This window comes from Bison bison, unplaced genomic scaffold, assembly GCF_000754665.1.
Source record: "Bison bison bison isolate TAMUID 2011002044 unplaced genomic scaffold, Bison_UMD1.0 scf7180017864160, whole genome shotgun sequence".
Classification (NCBI taxonomy): domain Eukaryota; kingdom Metazoa; phylum Chordata; class Mammalia; order Artiodactyla; family Bovidae; genus Bison; species Bison bison.
In genome coordinates, this window is record NW_011494732.1 from 3,879,080 (window position 1) to 3,888,251 (window position 9,172).

Consider the following 9,172-nt stretch of genomic DNA (forward strand, 5'->3'; position numbering starts at 1 on the left):
CCCCTCACAAATTAATTAGATTTATATTTCAGTCTTTGTTTAGGGGAGCTTCCCGTGGAAAATTAGAGAGCTTTTAACCACGCCAGGATTAATGCTAATTATCTTCTCTGGATTTTTCAAAGCATGGAAGCTCCACAGAGGTACAGGAAATGACTCAACACAGGATGGAATTGTGTCCTTCAACACAGGACAGGATGGGTGCAACTGTGGAAGCGTTGATGGAAAAAAGGAGACACGTGCTTAATGGATGTAGTCCTATACATTCCTGTCTTGGAGAACTCAAGTTTAAATTTCTTGGCTTGTCAAATCACTACATTTAGGCTGCATAGGGCCAAGAGATTTCTTGTTGTCTAGTACCATAGGATTCAGATTACATTTTCTAAAGACAAAAACTTAAGTCAAAGTTATTTATTGGCTCACATAATCAAAGTGTCCATGAATCCAGGCAATTCTGTCTGGTTCCAGGGGCCCAACGTTCTCAAGATTCTGTATCAGCAGAATGACAAGGAAGGAATATTATTTGCCACAGTGAGGTCACATGCCTATTGCTGGACGAATCACTGTGCCCAAGGGGATTAGATATGCTAATTGAGCAGACCTGAGTCCAATCCAAGAGCTGGGAGGGACATCAGCTCCGCCCAAACCACGCCCCCTGTGGGTGGGGAGAGGTGTGTTTCCTTGGGAGATACATAGTGCTATTTTCAGAAGACGGATACATAGCAGATCACACGACTGATGCGCACTGCAAGTAGCCTCTGTGTGAAAAGGACACTTCTCTGTTGATGAGGGAGCTTCCGTCTCACTCTTACAGTTCCCAAACACCCATTCATTCAGCAGGCAAAAGACAGAGGTGAAGGCAATGCTCGTGTTTTTAAGTGTGTAAAAAAAAAAAAGGAATTTTAAATATAGCTGCATTTCCTTAAGAATATTTGTGTTGAGTAAGTCCTGTGCTTTGAACCCTAGAACTGGAGTACCTCAGTTTTTCACAGCAACACCTGCTAGCAGTAAGGCAGGAGGTCTCGGTTAAACATACAAGTAGAGAAAAGCTCAAGTTAGAGCATCATTAATGAATCAGCATGTTCGGTTCCCGTCATTAGGCTTCTCTGCCCCAGAGGAGGAAACCTGCCCCTATTAGCTCAGGTGCCCAGATATGGGTGCCCCTTAATATCTGAGAAGCTGAATATGATCGTTTTTGTCTTGCTGTTTATTGAGACCTTCCAATGTAACAAACCATTTAACTGTCCCAGTAAGTCGGAGAGGGGTTTTTACCTCCGTTTTACAGATAAGGAAATTGAGTCTGCAAAATTTAATCAATTTGCTCCAGGCGATTCAAGAAGCAGAGCTGTCCCCAAAGCCCTATCTTAGGCACCACAGTGCTCTTAGTCCGTCTCCTCAGAAAGCTATTCCTTAGACTGTGAAGAAAGCTGAGCACTGGAGAATTGATACTTTTGAACTGTGGTGTTGGAGAAGACTCTTGAGAGTCCCTTGGACTGCAAGGAGATCCAACCAGTCCATTCTGAAGGAGATTAGCCCTGGGTGTTCATTGGAAGGAATGATGCTAAAGCTGAAACTGCAGTACTTTGGCCACCTCATGCGAAGAGTTGACTCATTGGAAAAGACTCTGATGCTGGGAGGGATTGGAGGCAGGAGGAGAAGGGGACGCCAGAGGATGAGATGGCTGGATGGCATCACTGACTCGATGGACGTGAGTTTGAGTGAACTCTGGGAGTTGGTGATAGGGAGGCCTGGCGTGCTACAATTCATGGGGTTGCAAAGAGTCGGACACAACTGAGCGACTGAACTGAACTGAGTATCATGATGCAGAGCTGGGGGGACTTCCCTCGTGGTCCAGTGGTTAAAAATTCGCCTTGCAATGCAGAGGATACAGGTTCATGCTGTGGGGCTACTGAGCCTGTGGGCCACAACTAGAGTCCATGGGCCATAATGAAAGGTTCCACGTGACACAATAAAGATTCCTTCGCACAGCAACGAAGACCAGAGGCAGCCCAGTAAATAATCGATTTTTTTTTTTAAATATGTAGAGCTGGGGACTTCCCTGGAGGAAACATTTAAGACTCTGCAATGTGTGCGGGTTCCACCCCTGGGAGGGGAACTAAGATCCCTGCATGCCTAATGGTGGGGCCAAGATGATTTAAAAAAAAAAAAAAGCTGCCTCAATAGGATGGTCATACAGTTAACTATTGAGAGCTGCTTAACTTTTCCACCACGTTGAACTTGAACAGGAAATAGCAACCTGAGCTATTAGGACTGATGACAGAACTTTACAAAAACTGATTGGCTGGGAAAATAGGGACCTGGCAAGAAAATTCACGTGCCTTAGAGATGCCATGGAGCTGAGCTCCACGGCGGCCCCCGGGCAGAACCAGCACCTGTTTGGGGGCAGGGGATGCGATCGAGTTTATTAAATGCAGCAGTGAAAGTCCCCCCTGGGTACAACATCTTTCGAACCACACCATCTAAATCTCATGGCAATCATCTCCTTGACATTTACAAATTCATAATGTATAATGAGCTAACCTGAAGTGGAAATCTTTTATTAATTGCATAAAACAGAGAGTATATATTAAAAATGAATACATAAAACAAACCAGATTGAGTTTGTAACCCTCAAATAAACTGGCCACGGAAGGAACATTCATGCACAGGACTTCTTGAGATTTTAAGTTTGTAATTTTGAGGAAATCCTATTTTCTTAGCTTTTTAAATTAATATCATTTATTTGGCTGCACCAGATCTTAGTTGTGGCGCACAGGATCTTTATTTGTGGCATGCAGGATCTAGTTCCCTGACCAGGGATCAAACCTAGGCCTCCTGCTTTGGGAGCAAGGAGTCTTAGCCACTGGACCACCAGGGTAATCCTAGACTCTTAGGGATTTGAGGATGGAGCCAGTGGCTGAGAGAGCTCTTCGAGAGGCTGATGCTTTCCCACTGTTATTGGGCAGGTCCCTAGGCAGTGTGTGGGTGCTCCTGCCAGGTCCATGAGCACTGTTTGGTGGGCTGATGCTTTCCCACTGTTATTGGGCAGGTCCCCAGGCAGGGTGTGGGTGCTCCTGCCGGGTCCATGAGCACTGTTTGGTGTCCTGGCTTTTGCTGATGTCGGCTGCAGGTTTCAGAAACACAAGTGAGTTTTGAGTTGAAGATGTTGTGTTTGTCATTGGGATATTTGGGGACACTCAAGAACACACCGCTAACAAGTGGCAGAGCTTAGATCTGACCTCCATCAATCTCTTTTCTACTCCCACCCTGAGTTTCTCATGTCTGTGTGATTTACAGGACAGAACTCGCCTTCCATCCCTAGAGGTGGATGCTCTGAGCGTGACATCGGCCACGGGCTGATCTTGAGGTCAGGGCTGCCAGTCTACCTCCACCCACAAGTGCCCCATCAGCCTCCAGGGCCACCTGCCTGGTGCCAGAAGTCCTCTCTCCCTGTAGAAGCGAGGCCTAATTTCCAGAGCTCCTCGGGAGAGCTCATGCAGCTGAAATGAGAGGCTGGAAACGCTAAGTATAACCGCTTGAAGCAGTGCTGACAGCTTCTTGCTGAACGAAGGTCCTGATTATATAACGAGGCTGCCTGGGGAAGGAAGCCTGGTGCCTGTTCAGATTTTGCAACAAAAAGAAAAGAAAGAAAAAGGAAAAACAAATGAAGAAAGTTAAAACTGTCCTCCTTAATCATTCTTTGGGTAAATATTTATTGAGCCCCTACTTTGCACTAGGCGCTGTTGTGGGTGCTGGGGATGTGACAGAGATTCAGACCAAATTCCCTGCGTGGGGAAAGCTGACATTCTAGTGTGGGGAGAGAGACTATAAACCAAATAGATTGGCAAAATATATAGCAGGTCGGATGAAAATAAGTACGAAGAAGAGAAATAAAACAAGTAGAGAAAATATTTTTAGAGTGGGAGGGAAGGGAGTCGGAAAAAGCTTCCTTGCAAAGATGACATTTGAGCAAATATTTAAAAGAGTGAGAAACTGAGCCACATAAGTGCTGAGGGCTGAGCCTTTCAGTCAGTGGGAACTGGAAGTGCAAAGGCCCTGGGGTTGAATGGTGTTGCTATTAAAAAGGCGCAAATAGAGACCCATAGTCCAGACCGGGAGCATCGCAGACACAATGGACAGAAGATGATCACTCCCAGCAACCTGAAAACAAAAGCTAATGTGGTTGGGTTGGCAGGGACTAGGAAATGACTTCTGAAGGGGAGGAAGAATGAGAGATGGAGAGTGGGGGGAGTTGATTCATTCATGCATTTTGGGGGTAAGCAGAATTCTAAGATTCCAGCCCTGTATAGTCTCCAGGACTGTGAATATGATGGCTTTGACTCCTGGAGTATTCCTATGATTAGGTTATGTTATATGGTACAGTTGATTTTAAAAAAGGGAGCTTGAGACTTCCCTGGTGGTCCAGTGGTTAAGACTCCTCACTCCCAGTGCAGGGGGCCTAGGTTCAATCCCTAGTTGGGGAATTAAGATTCCCCCATGCCAAACAGTGAGACCAAAACAACAACCAAAAAAAGGGAGATTATCTTAGGTGACCCGTTAAAAGCAACTGCTTCTTCCTGAAGGCAGATATTTGAAGTGAGAAAGGTTCTTCATGGGCTTTGAAGTCTCCAACCTCATCCCCTGCCATTCTCTTCCTCTCTCTCTGTGTGGTAGCCACCTGGCTTTCCTTCTCATCCTCAAACACACCAAGCTTCTCACCTCAGGGCCTTTGCACTTGCTGTTTCCTCAGGCCCAGATCCTCACATGCCTGGTCTCTTCACATCTTTCCAGTTTCTCCTGAAATATCACCTTTCTGAGACCTTTGCCAACCACCCAGGGACTTCCCTGGTGGTCCAGTGGCTAGGACTCCAAGCTCCCATTGCAGAGGGCCTGGGTTCGATCCTTGGTCAGGACACCAGATTGCCCAAGCTGCAATGAGAAGATCTCGCATGCCACAATTAAAAAAAAAAAAAGACCCTGCATGCTGCAACAAAGATCAAAAAATCCTGCATGCTGCAATGAGGACTAGGTACAGCCAAATGAAAAAATTTTAAAAAGCCTTCTCCCCCTACAAATCTATTTATCTGCCTTTTTTTAAATCTCTTCATAGCATGTATTATTCTCATATTTTATTTGATTTACTCATTTACTTGCTGCTTATCTTTTCCACTGGAATATAAGCTCCAATGCTGCAGAAACCACGTCTTCCTCTATCTCAAAGAGTTTAGAACAGCTCTTGGAGCATGGAAGACACTCAATAAATACCCGTTGACTGAATGATCGGAAAATTCCTCTGATTAGTCAGTGGTTGTTTTTATTCCTTCCAAGAGGTGTGGGGAAAGGACTGAAAAAGGAATAATTCATGGAAAAATGAAAATCCTAAGCTATAGCGAGACAGTCATTTGCATAATGACAAGCATCTGATTTTTAATATAATTCAACCTCCAAAGTAAAATGTTAGCTATTCAAATGAAGCCAGGCCCCATGAAAGGAGTCAAACAAACAGGAATCACAAGGATGGAAATCAAAATCCTTCTGTGGCTGACTCCCCCCCATCACAGAACAATTTTAGTTTTTGCCATCTAGAACTTGCCAGCTATTCCAAACACTGTTAGCTATCTAATCCAGCACCCAGCCCCAACTTCTTTCTCCCTGACCTCCTCACTCTAAGATGGGAAAGTCAAATAGTCATTTTCCCAGACTGTCTTGAAGACCTACTTCTGTCCAGTGAGATGAAATGGAAGAAATCTAAAGATAATCAGGGAATGCCTTCACCTCCCAGAAATAGGAACAGAGGTTACTGATCAGGCCGTAGCCCTTCTTCCTGCTTTAAATGTCACCATGATGGCTGGAGTTGTAGCAGCCATCTTGTGACCATGAGGAGAAGGCCCAGAGAATCAGAGATTAACCTTTACATTAGTGAGCAGCTTTATCATCATCCAAAGATGAGTACCTCTAGAATTCTTGAAAAATGAGAAAAGTAAACCCTTATTAAGCCACAATAGTGAGGTTTTCTGTTAGCTCCAAGCAAAAATCATTTCCTACCATTATACCAGCTGTGTGGTTACAGACAGATCCATGTGAGTGAACAAAATTGTGTCTTTTGTCTAAGCAGTTTCATATCCAGGCTCTGATTTTATCATCACAACATTCCTTAGAGTTTGGATGAGCAGACTCTAATTTCCCCATCTGGTAGATAAAAACTCTGAGATTCAAAGGGTGAAGTGACTTGCCAAGCATCACACAGCTATGTGTTGAAACTTGAGACTCAGAACTACAACTTGGACTTCCAAATTCCTAGTTCAACACATGGAAAGACAAGAACCTATGATATAAAAAAGGATCCCTTAAAAGAAAACATTCATTGTAAACCTCTGTTTGATGGCTTTAGACCAACAGAAAACTGTCATAAGCCAATTAGAAATCCAAGACCCAAGTGGTCCAATCTCAGAAGAGTACAGTCAGCCCTCCACATCCATAGGTTTTTCCTCTCCAGATTCAACCAATCATGAATCCACGGAGGCAAAACCCATGAATTTGAGGGCAGACTGTATTCACTCACTCTACTAGGTCATTTTAGATACAAGACTTGAGCATCCAAGGATTTTGGTATCTGCAGCGGCTCCAGGAACCAATTTCCCTCAGATACTATATTGTGGTCAGAGTAACACTGTCCATCAATCATAAAAAAAATTCCTAAATAACTCAAGGTCCTTATTTATTTTTTAATAACAACCTCCCGGTCTCTCTCTCTCTTTTTTTAGGTGAGAAGAAGGGGGGTGCTATGCCATGCGACATGCAGGATCTTAGTTCCCCAACTAGCGACTGAACCCATGCCCCCTGCAGTGGAAGTGGGGAGTCTTAACCCCTGGACTAATCAGGGAAGTCCCAAGGTCCTTATTTACTTTTACCATAAAGGATGGTTCACAAAAATATTTCTTAAAATTCTCTTTTCCTCCTGATCCACGTTCCTCCGCCTTCACACATCCTCTCCTTCCTTCAGACTCTCCTGAACCCTCTCCCAGACTCCCAGGTCTTTCTCCCTGAGCCAGTTGTTACTTTATTATCTCTCAGCCCCAAATCCATCCTTCTCTGCCCTGCTTCAGGACACTGGAGCTGGCCCCAGGAACATTTCTTTTCTTTCTTTCTTTCTTTTTTTTAACCTTTTGGCTGCACCCTGAAGCCCGAGGGATCTTAGTTCCCCCACCAAGGATTGAACCTGCACCCCCTGCATTGGAAGGTGAAGTCTTAACCATTAGACCGTTGGTGAAGTCCCTCCATGAGTATTCTCCTCTGACAGCTGGTAGGACGTTAGGCTCTGTCCATAGAGGGCAGAAGGTTGGCAGTCCCACTCTTTCATTCAGAGCAGAAGCCCAGCTGCTCTCACACCAGCGTCAGCAGTGCTCTGGGTCCTGTCCTCCTTGCCTGGCAGCCTTGAAGGGTGCGCACCCTCAGGCCACACTCTCCCCACCCAGAGGGTCATTTACAGAGAGCAGTTCACACCCTCCAGCAGTGGGGGATTGTACACATGGACCAGCCACAGCCTTCACCTCTGACACCTCTTCAGTCCAGCAGACTCTGTTCTTGTGGTCGCCAGACCCTCTTTTAAGAATATCAGCCCCTGGGAGGAGGCAGGAACTGTAATCCCTTCATTATCCCCTTTCCCTCTTCTGTTCCTTTGTACCTGCTACTTCTGGACCCCCTAGAGTCTTCTATTATCACTTCCCCTCTTTTTTTTTTTTTTTCAATTTGGCCACACCTCGCAGCTTGCAGGATCTTAGTTCCCTAACCAGGGATTGAACTTACATCCTTAGTAGGGAAAGCAGAGTCCTAACCACTGGACTGCCAGGGAAGTCCCTTCTTTTATCCCTTTAGTTCATTAATCCCCTCTTCCTGGTTAATGATTCTTTGTAGTCAACATTCCCAGTTCAAATTATTGATGACATTTCTGTTTTCTGGTTGGACGTCGATATAGAACTAGCTGTGGGAATGATTCCAGGACACAGACCCTGAAATATGGGTTTCTGAGATTATGTTGGTCGTGTCCTTGGGGTTGAGGGCACTGCAGGACATGTTGGCAATGTGTAATATATACACCCATATTGTTATTTAGTCTCTAAGTCAAGTCTGAAACTCCAGTACTTTGGCCACCTGATGTGAAGAGCTGACTCAATTGAAAAGACTCTGATGCTGGGAGGGATTGGGGGCAGGAGGAGAAAGGGACGACAGAGGATGAGATGGTTGGATGGCATCACCGACTCAATGGACATGGGTTTGGGTGGACTCCGGGAGTTGGTGATGGACAGGGAGGCCTGGCATGCTGCAGTTCATGGGGTCACAAAGAGTCAGACACGACTGAGCGACTGAACTGAAGTCAAATCTGACTTTTGTGAACCCATGGACTGTAGCCTGCCAGGCTCCTCTGTCCATGGGATTTCCCAGGCAAGAATACTGGAGTGAGTTGCCATTTCCTCCTCCAGGGGATCTTCCTGACCCAGGGATTGAACCCACATCTCCTGAACTGGCAGGTGGATTCTTTACCACAGAGCGACCAGAGAAGCCCATATACACATTTAGGGCTGTGTACTTGTTTTATCCTTTCCCCCTTGCAAGCAGATCACAGATCCAGACATTATTTCAGGTAGGGATGTGATTCCCATGAAAGTAGACACAGAAGCCTTTAGGTTTTATCTTTTTGTCTTCCCAAACTCCCAGTTCTTTGGTTCTAGGATCATAAACTCAAATACCCACACGAACCAAGCTAAGTAAAATAAATGAGTTAAACAGGGCAGGTGCAGGCCAGTAGGGAGTGGTAGGGACTGTGGTAAACTGAAGGAGTCACGATTTGCTTAATGGCATTCAGGTTTCATTGTTTTTTAAATTTTATTATTTATTTATTTTTGGCTTTCTGAGTCTTCGTTGTACATTTTGTTGTTCAGTCAGTAAGTCATGTCTGATTCTTTGCGACTCCCTGTTGCTGCACACAGGCTTTCTCTAGTTGCAGCAAGCAGGGGCTACTCTTCATAGAATAGCTTAGTTATCCAGCAGCATGTGGGATCTTCCCAGGCCAGGGATTGAACCTGTGTCCCCTGCATTGACAGGTGGATTCATAACCATTGGACTACCAGGGAACTCCCTAGATTTCATTGTTAAGGAGCAATCCTGGGGAACAGGT